Below are 10566 nucleotides of genomic sequence, written 5' to 3' on the forward strand. Positions count from 1 at the left end.
CCTATAAAATCCCAGGAAAGGTGAGAGGCAAAGACACTGCAGAGGATTCTGCAGAATTCCTGCAAAGTCAAACTAAGACTGACTTGAGATGCTTCCCCTGATGCCTAAGAAGAAGACTTGGGAACAGATCTGGCGAGCAGATGTTTCACTTTTGTCGATGCGTATTCTTACGTGTAGTATGTGTATGGAGGATATAGGCCTTTCTCTAATGAGGCCAAAGAGGACAAAGCAATTAAACATTCAATTAAAAAAAAAAAAAAAGCAAATGCCTTTTCTGTACTACGTACTACTCTAGACCCAAACCATAAAGTTGCTAATGGTATATAGCAGATCCAAATAAAGTTGGCCTTATTTATCTTTGTTTTTTCATCCTTCCCTCTCTTTAATAGGGGGCAAAGAACAAGAAAGTTTGTCTAAGATCATACTTATGGATGCTGATGCTGAAGCTGAAGCTCCCATACTTTGACCACCTGATGTGAAGAGCTGACTCACTGGAAAAGATCCTGATGCTGGGAAACATTGAGGGTATGAGGGCCAGGGAGCGACAGAGGATGAGATGGTCGGATGGCATCATCAACTCAGTGGACATGAGTCTAAGCAAACTCCGGGAGATAGTGAAGGACAGGGAAGCCTGGTATGCTGCAGTCCATGGGGTCGCAAAGGGTTGGACCTGAGTGAGCAACTGAACAACAACAACGAATAATTACAGGGGAGGAAAGAAGATCAAATAATCAAATGTGGTATCACTTGAAAGTCTGATAAGTTATCTGTTTGGTCACCAGTTACGTGGAAGGAGAAAGGTTTCTAGGATCCAATCCTATAGCTGTTTTTTCGCTTTATTTCGTTTGTTTTTTTCATTGTTAATCACTGTGACCTGTCAGGTATGCACTATTTGCCTTTCATATCTTTCTCTGGGATTCAAAGAAAGAATGAAATAATACCAGCAGAAAAGCAAGACAAGAAAAGTGATCAAAAGTGCCCCAGGGACTTCCTTGGTGGTCCAGTGGCTAAGATTCCAAGCTACCCAATGCAGGGGGCCTGGGTTCAATCCCTGGCTGGGGAACTAGACCCCACATGCTGCAACTAAAAGATCCTGCATGCTACAATGAAGACAGAAGATTCTCCATGCCAACTAAGACCTGGTGCAACCAAATAATTAAAATATTTTTTAGAAAATTGACCCCACTCAGTTCAGTCTCTCAGTAGCGTCTGACACTTTGTGACCCCATGGACTGCAGCACGCCAGGCTTCCCTATCCATCACCAACTCCCGGAGATTGCTCAAACTCATGTCCATTGACATGGTAATGCCATCCAACCATCTCATCCTCTGTCATCCCTTTCTCCTCCTGCCTTCAATATTTCCCTGCATCAGTGACCCCACTGCCTAGGCAAAATAAATGCCATGGAGGATGGAAGAGAAATAAAACTCATTAAAATTCATTAAAACTAAGAGAGTTTTTTTAGTTTTTAATTTTAAGAGAGAAAAACAGGCAGTTCTGGTGTTAAAAAGTTCTGGTGTTGCCTCTGGTCTGAGGCAAATCCCATATCTCTTTGGAGAATCCAAACAAAATGGGTCCCCCCCTTTTTTTTAAATAATAGAATTATGTCTATTACATTCACAATATATTGGTGAGTCAAATGTATAGTCTCTTTGAACTGAGGCCTAGGTTGGATTCCCAGCTCAGCCAGCCACTTACTAAATGTATAACATCTTAACCCCTCTTGAGTTTCAGTTTCCTTATCTATAAACAGAGCACTGGGGGATGGGGGAATGGGGAGTGGAGAGAACTTCCTTCCTAGGATTATTCTGAGGATTAGCAAAGGCAGTGAATGCAAAGCACTGATCTTTCATAGCCCAGTCCTGGCACAGGGTAAGAGACAACTAATGACACCCAAGGTGATAGCCACTGATTATTCACCATCCCGTCTTCCATTTACCACTTCTCCTGTAGAAAGATGTCTTTTTGGTATTCACAGCCTTCAGTAGACTGCATTATTGGCAGGCAGATTCTTTTCCTTCCTTCACACAAAGGGCAGTTCATCAGGATTGTTCCCTGTGCTAATTTTCTTCATTAAGAAAAAGAACAGTCTCAGCTGGGTCCCATACTTGGTGAATTCCTTCAATCTGAGCATTTGCTGAAAGTATGGCTCTCTGAAATGGCTTTCTGGCTGGATCCTTGGCTAAAGAGCTATGTGTCACCCTGTAGCCATGCTGCCCTCACTTCCCGTTCCTAGGACTTTTGTGCACATGACCAATCCCCATAATAATGCATTTCATAAAGTCGTGATTTGACAAGAAAAAGATAAATGTAAACACTACATAGACAAACACTGGGAGGAGAAACATCTGGATGTCCACTGCTTGCTTCCTGTTGAGAGAGTTTGGGAACTTGGGGATTTTAACAGTTGGACGGGGCTAATTTTGGAAACAACTTCACATTTGTACAAAAAGGAAAAGCACATATTATTACACTTCACTCATCCAACGAGGGAAGTTGATGGTCATCTTCCCAGGCCTCTCTGAGAACAAAAGGGATTAAATTGGAAACATAGAGAGGTTTTCTCTTCCCTTTTCATCCTCTCACTTCCAGGGCACACCTTCTCCTTGTCATGACTCTGAGTTCCTTGTTTTCTAACTTTCTTTCTTACATTCAGTTTCTTCCAAGGTTCTGGAAGTCCTGACTTGATTCTGGCTTTACCATCGACCGATCTCTTACTCTAAGCCTCAGTTTCCTCTTTTGAAAATAAAATTACTCACAGTAGTAATAGTAATAGCAATTGTAGCAGTAATAAGTACTAACCCTCCAATTTCATAAGATTGTGTAGATCAAGTCTCTTCCTCCTCCTCCCAGTTCCCAGAATACTTGATGTTCTTTCTTGCTTCTATATCTTTTAATATGAGGTTTCTCTTTTTCCCTCCCTAGAAAACTATGACTCACTCTTTTAGATCTAGCCGTGAGAGATTCTTTGTCTCTCTCTCACAGGTATTAAAAATAATAGTTCAGGGGACATTTAGTAACAGGGAAAATTTTGAAATACATCTCTAAGTAAGAGAAAGCAAGTTATAAAATATATGATCCAAATTGGGTACTGTATTGAGTTAGCTAAAAAGGTCATTTGGGTTTTTCCATAACATCTTACAGAAAACCTAGAACACTCTTTTTTGGTCATCCCAATGTTATATATATATTTAAATTTATTTAACAAGATGGTAAATGGGGCTTCTCTTGCTGTGGACTTTGGGCTACAGCTACAAAACTGAAAGAACCTTCACATTGTAAAGAGGAAATGCTAGGGACATATGCAGATGTTATTAAAAAATTGACCAGATAGCCTCGCAACACCCCCCCACACACACAGATACACATACATACACACTTGAAAGTGTTAATTGCTCAGTTGTGTCTAGCTCTTTGCAACCCCATGGATCATAGCCTGCCAGGCTCCTCGGTCCATGGAATTTTCCAGACAAGAATACTAGAGTGGGTTGCCATTTCCCTCTCCAGGGGTTCTTCCCGACCCAGAGATCAAACCTGTGTTTCCTATATTTCAGGCAGATTCTTTACCATCTAAGTTATAAGGGAAGCCCTCCACCACCTACGTAAGAAACGAGAAGAAACTCAAATTCAATTTGCTTAAATATGAATTTCTTACTAATGAGTTGTTGGCTGAATAGAAACTGTTGTGTCATCTCTTCCATTCCCCATGAGTTGCTTACTTCTCAGGTCAGGTGGTTCCTGGAGGACCACTCCAGGAAATCGAGGCTGCCTGCAAGAAGGGGAGCCTGGCTCTCCCTTTCTCAGAATGCTGACTGAGTTACAGACACTCTCAGGCCCACCAAGGTGCTGCCTCCCAAGCAGAAGAGAGTAAGAAAGCTCTTGGGAGGTTAACACATGATCCCTTCCCTAGAGGTGGTAGGGGGCATGTGTGAACCCAGTGAGCCCTGTCTGGACACCCTGAAGGTGGGAGTCAGAGGAGCAGTAGGCAACAGCAGGATAAGGAGAAAACGCAGCAGAGAATCAATAATACCACTATTTAGGATGGAAGGGAGACCTCAGTTTTCCACAGACCAAAAAGATATTTTGAAGGTAACTGGACTTAAAGCCCCTTGAAGGTCACCCCAGCAGAAAATGGTGGTAGCTGCTGCTGCTGCTGCTAAGTCTCTTCAGTCATGTCTGACTCTGTGCGACCCCATAGACAGCAGCCCACCAGGAGCCCCCGTCCCTGGGATTCTCCAGGCAAGAACACTGGAGTGGGTTGCCATTTCCTTCTTCAGTGCATGAAAGTGAAAAGTGAAAGTGAAGTCGCTCAGTCGTGTCCGACTCTTAGTGACCCCCTGGACTGCAGCCCACCAGGCTCCTCTGTCCATGGGATTTTCCAGGCAAGAGTACTGGAGTGGGGTGCCATTGCCTTCTCCAGAAAATGGTGGTAGAGTGACTGCAAAAGCTGAGAGTGGAGGAAGGCAGGACATCAGCTGTGTTGTGTGTCACACAAATATCAGGGGCTGCACAGTATGTAGTTGTCTGAGTGTCTCCTACTAATCCACACAGACAACCAGTCAAAGGCCAGGGTGTGGAAGCCTCCAGAGACAAGCAGGAGGAGCCTGGGAGACGTAAAAGAGCAGCAGCAGCACTGAGGAAGGATGTTTCTCTCTTCCTCTACCCTTCTCTTTACCCCAACTCTGGGGATCTAGTAGAAGCAAGGAGAACACACCCAGACATTACACTTCTCACTCCCCACTGAAGATTCCTGCCAGTGACTCAGAACTGTATCGAGGTTTGCAAATCCAGGGGTGTTGGGAAGAGCAGAAATTTTAAATTGGGCGTGAGATAGAAACTTTGCCTCAGGCTAAATGAAATGATGTTATAACTTTTTTTCTGGATCCATGTTCTCAAGATCCCATTCCTGTTGATGGATGAAAAAAACTTCAGACTTGCTAATGAAAGACAGGGTTTCCCAGTTGGCCCTAGTGGTAAAGAACCTGTCTGCCAATGCAGGAGACATAAGAGACACAGGTTCTAGGTTGGGAAGATCCCCTGAAGGAGGGCATGGCAACCCATTCCAGTTTTCTTGCCTGGAGAATCCCATGGACAGAAGAACCTGGTGGGCTACAGTCCATGGGGTCACAAAGAGTTGGACAAGACTGAAGCAACTTAGCATGCAAGCAATGAAATCTAATGCAGTCTTTGCTCACTTATCCAGAGAGCAGTCCATACAGAATTGTCCTGGGTTCTTGGTATAACTTAAAGGGAAATGTTCACCATGTCCAGAGCTCTTGATGTCCTACAGATGAAGTGGGAGGATATCCTCCAATTCCAAGCAGCAGGAACCCATTTAGGTGGCACCAACTGTGACTTCCAAATGGAACAGTGCATCTACTAAAGGAACAGTGATGCTGTCTACATTCTAGATCTGAAGGGGGCCTGGGAAAAGCTTCTGCAGATAGCTTGTGCCATCTTGTTTAAAAACCAACTGATCAGTGTCACATCCTTCAGGAACACAGGCCAGAGGGCTGCGCTAAAGTTTGCTGCTGCCACGGCAACCACTCCTCCTGCTGCCTGCTTCACTCCCAAAGCCTTCACTAAACAGACCAGGCAGCCTTCTGGGGCCGTGACTTCTGGTGGTCACTGATCCCAGAGCTGACAACCAGCCTCCCATGGAGGTGTTGTGTGTTAATCCACTGACCACTGCGCCCTGTACATAGACTCTCGTCTGTGCCCTGTGGTCACTGACATCCTTGCAGCAAGAAGGAAGCTCACTCAGTGGATCTGAGGAGATGGATGCTGGCCCAGAAAGTTCTGCATGCATGTGGTACCACCATCCTGGGTGCACACCTATGGGAGGTCACACTTCATCTCTCCTTCTACAGAGGGGCTGGAGAGACAGAAAAGAATGAGTAGTACATGCTGAGAAGGCCACACAGGGAAGAATGTCAGGGTGCATGGACCACTCCAGCTCCCAAGTTCACGACTACTCCTCCTTCAGACGGGTCTGAAGGCGCAGGCATCTCTATGCCTGCCCAGCAGGTCCTGTAGAAGGCAGGAGTCCTCAGCCACCACTGTGGACTGGTCTACTGGTCTACAGGCCCCACTGCTCAGGTGACTGAACTGAAAGGGTAGGAACAACCACTTAGTGGTCCTAAGCTGCTCTTCCCTAGGCTCTTACACAGAAACCAGAAATAAGATTAGCAGGAAACAGTTTCTTTAAAAAAAAAAAAAGGTAAAAGGAATGTAATGCAATCTCTAGGTTTGAAACTCTTCTAGGTAAATATTCTGTGGATTTTGCTAGTCAAACTTTTGGGACCACTTCTTCCTTCTCAAGGTATTTCCACCTTTCCTCCCTATTTCTGTGGTCCAGTAAAGGACATAGGACTTCACATGCTTCAATATAAAATTGGTACTATTTGTTCCATTAGCGTATTCCTCATTCAACTGTTAGTATCTATTTCATGTGTTTTACATATAAGGTAAAATTCTAGGTACTAAGGATAAAGAAAAACCACACAGATGGTCCCTGTCCTTATTGAGCTTTTATTCTAAAAAGGAAGGGAGAGGTCACACATATGAGGGGCTTCTCTGCTGTCGTCACGATGCACCATGTCACCTCCTACCTGCTGGCTGTCCTTGCTGGCAATTCCTCTCCCACCACTAAGGAAAGACATCAAGAAGATCCTTGATAGCATGGGAACTGATGGCTCAACAAGATCATCAGTGAGCTGAACGGAAAAAAAACATTAAGGACATCATTTCCCAGGGCGTCAGCAAGCTGGCCAACGTGCCCACTGGCAGGGCTGTGGCTGTCTTCGTTGCCCAGGATCTGCAGCTCCTGCTGCAGGTTCGGCCCCAGGGCAGAGCAGAGAAGAAGGCAGAGTCAGAGGAGTCAGTTGACAACTTATTTGACTAGAGTCCTGTGTGCGCGCTCAGTCGCTTCAGTAGTGTCTAACTCTGCGACCTTATGGACTGTAGCCCACTAGGCTCCTCTGTCCACAGGGATTCTCTAGGCAAGAATACTGGAGTGGGTTGCCATGCCCTTCTCCAGGGGATCTTCCCAACCCAGGGATGGAACCCAAGTCTCTTACATCTCCTGCATTGGCAGGCAGATTCTTTTATCACTAGTGCCGCCTGGGAAGCCTGCTCCCCTGAAAATAAAACCCTTTTTCATGTTAAAAAAAGGGGGGGATGGAGAGAATGAAAACTAATTGCACAATGAATGCCTTATTGCATTTTTTGATAAGTGCTCTGATAGAGAAATTTAGCACCCTATGAGACCATAAAATAGGACATGTCTATTTGGTGAGTCAGAAAATCTTTTCTTTTCTTGAGGGAATAGCCTTTGAGCTAAGCTAGAAAAGATGAATGGAAGCTAGCCAGGGGGAAGGGTAGTGCTATAAGAATGTTCCAGATTACCTGAGCTAGTCCTATTGAGACAGGGCAGGGCTCGACCACAGACTTAAAAAAAGAGCTGGGGTGACTGGACAGTGGTAAGGTAAGCTGTATGAGATTATAGATTGAGTAGATATTGGATTCCATCCATGTCCACCAGGCAGTGCATGCAGAAAGAATCAGACTGGGCATTTCCTTGGAAGACACAGGAAAAGGAAAAACTAGCCAAAATCGAACTGTATCATTTCCACATTTCAATGTGATGTGACAGAAAATTCACCTAATAGTACTTAAAACTGAGGTGAGCAAACTTTTTCTGTTAAGGGCCAGCTAGTAAATAGGCTTAGAGGCCCAGCTGTCTCTGTGGCAAAATTTCAGCTCGGCAGATATAGCACAAAAGTAGTCAAAGACAATATGTGAACACAGGAGCACAGCTGTGTCCCAATAAAGCTTTATTTATTGCCCATGGGCTGTAGTTTGTTGATCCTCAGCATAAAATAACGTATTTAAGTTTCACTTAGCAAGAGGTATATAGCGGTGGGTGGTTTTAGGGTTAGTTCAGCAACAGTTTGGAGAAGGCAAAGGCTACCCACTCCAGTATTCTGGCCATGGACTGTTTAGTCCAGGGGGTCACAAAGAGTCGGACACAGCTGAGCAACTTTCACTTCACAACAACAGTACGAGGGGACCAACTGGAGAATCACGTGCTTCCCTATGGTCTTGTGAGCATATAAAACCAGATCCTCCCAGAGTTTTTGCTTTTACTTTTAAAGGCAAGTTCATTAAATTAATACTCGAGGGGACATAGATCCTTGAAGAAATTCACTGAGAAGTTTCTTAAGGAGGACAACTCAGGTTTTTTTGTTTTTTTTTTTTAGTTTATTTTTAATTGAAATATAGGAGATCCAACCAGTCAATTCCAAAGGAAATCAATCCTGAATACTCATTGAAAGGACTGATGCTGAAGCTGAAGCTCCAATACTTTGGCCACCTGATGTTAACAGCCGACTCATTGGAAAAGATCCTGATGCTGGAAAAGATTGAAGGTAAAAGGAGAAGAAGGCATCAGAGGATGAGATGGTTGGATAGCATCATCAGCTCAATGGACATCAACTCGGGCCAACTCTGAGAGATAATGAGGGACAGGGAAGTCTGGTGTACTTCAGTCAATGGGGTTGCAAAGAGTAGGACAGGACACGACTTAGCGACTGAACAACAATATAATTGCTTTACAATATTGTGTTGGTTTCTGTTGTACAACAATGTGAATCAGTCACAAGTATACATATATCTCCTCCCTCTTGAGCATCTCTCCCCTGCCCCTTCCTACTCCTCTACATCATCACATCACCTAGCGGAGCTCCCTGTGTTATATGGCAATTTCCCACTAGCTATCTGGTTTATGCATGATAATTATATGTTTCAATACTACCCTCTCAATTCATCCCATTCTTTCCAGTCAGGGATTTTAAGAGCTAAATGAGAAGGAGTGGTTCATAGTGGTTAGGCTAACCAAGGGTAGAAACTAGTACTCTAGATAGAGTAGAGTAAATTGGCTAGTCTGTCCAGGATTTGTCAGTATAAATGTTCTTTGGTTAGCAAAGGGTCGTCATTTCAGTCCTATAGGTACCTGATTCCTGGAGTCCTTCAAAGTTTACTGTCCTTCATCAGGTTTCATCAGATTCTACTGTTTAGAACCAGCTGTGATAAAAATACAAGTCAGTTTTTATTTCTCCTAGCAAATGTTGCTTCTAGTGGCAGTTTTATCTTTTACAGTCAGTTCCCAGATAGCTGCTAAAATTCTAAGCATCACTTGTTTAAAGGTCAGCATCTCTTCAAGAGGACTGGCATGGTCAGAAGAGCTCTTGCTCATAGCCCTGCGTCTCATATCAGGGAAGAATCATTCCCAGAAGCCTCCTATCCACCCCTGCCATCTTATCCTTATGTCTCCTTGGTTAAAACTAGGTCCCACATGCACCTCTAGACCTGTCACTGGCAAAAAGAACAGGTCACCACAACCCTTCCTGGGCTGCTTGTCTGATACCTCTACCAGCTATCTGGCTGGGCATCTGTTAGCAGGGAGGAAGGGCTTTGATTGTTATTAGGAAGGCCACCAACTGTGTCTCTGGACAACCACTGCCGGCCTTCCTCCTTGTTAACAGAAAATGCAGAGACAATGGGAGACTGTTGGTCCTGAAGAAGCTATCTGATAGAGAATCTAACACAGTTCTGCAAGGAATCAGGAGGCTCTTGAGAGTGTAGTCCCTGATCATAGTCTGAGTGCTCTGAATGAGTGTCAGTAGTGTTGGCTGCTAATGAGAATTATCATATCTTATCTATTTGGAGGTTTGGATTTTGTTTTTCATTAGAATGCTTAAAGGGAATATCCCTCCATCCAATTCCTCTTCCCAGGGCCGCACAGAACCAGTCTCAGGAAAAAGCTTGAGGATAGGAAACTCCAGTTTATCTATAAAGCAAACATACTTATAGTTTAAATAATCAGCCATAGGTTATTGGACTTATTCTATTTATACTTTACTTTTATGAGAAACCAGCAAAGTATATATACACATGCCAACGTTAGGGATTCAGTAAGAAAAGCCATTTCCAGGGTATATTATAATTAAAGTCATACTAATTCAGCCCAATCCTTAAACACCTACTCTGCCTCACTCAGCACTGTGAGATAATGATATAATTATAACCCTGAGGCATTGCAGGACATGAGAGAAAGAATGAACTCTTCAAGTTTTTATGTTAATTGTATGTTACTGTTGTCTAATTATTTGTCAGGGGAAGGCAATGAAGAGTGATGAGAAAAACATGGGTTTCTGAAGCTTCGGGCTTTGGATCCCAGCACTATCACTTACTAACTGCCTGCCTCAGTTTCCCCATCTCTGCAGGTGGGATTTTTTTGTATCCTCAAGGTCAGTTTTAGATTAATCAGAGATTAATTAAAGATTAATCATAGGCTTTTTTGTTTCTTTTAACTAATTTTCAAATTAAAGTTACAAATCGAAACTTGAGCTCTTTCTTAACATTTTAAGTTTGGCTTCAGATCTTATTAATTCATTTATAAGTCTGGTAAATTTTAACAATCACTTTTGAGAAAGTCTATGACTAACGTTTGCTTTCATTACACACCTGGTTAATTAAACATCTTTACATATTTTAAAGTGCAT

At 43.5% G+C, this 10566-nt stretch overlaps 2 pseudogenes; both read left to right on the top strand.

Annotated features, from left to right (window-relative positions):
* The first annotated feature begins 5264 nt into the window (after nucleotides 1-5264).
* On the top strand, nucleotides 5265-5902 carry LOC145507899 (small ribosomal subunit protein uS2 pseudogene; annotated as a pseudogene).
* Nucleotides 5903-6591: 689 nt separating this feature from the next.
* LOC145507907 (large ribosomal subunit protein P2 pseudogene) lies at nucleotides 6592-6905 on the top strand (annotated as a pseudogene).
* The last annotated feature ends 3661 nt before the right edge of the window (nucleotides 6906-10566 follow it).

The sequence above is a fragment of the Giraffa tippelskirchi genome, chromosome 5 (genome assembly GCF_054371585.1).
Source record: "Giraffa tippelskirchi isolate mGirTip1 chromosome 5, T2T-mGirTip1v1.2.pri, whole genome shotgun sequence".
NCBI classification, from domain to species: domain Eukaryota; kingdom Metazoa; phylum Chordata; class Mammalia; order Artiodactyla; family Giraffidae; genus Giraffa; species Giraffa tippelskirchi.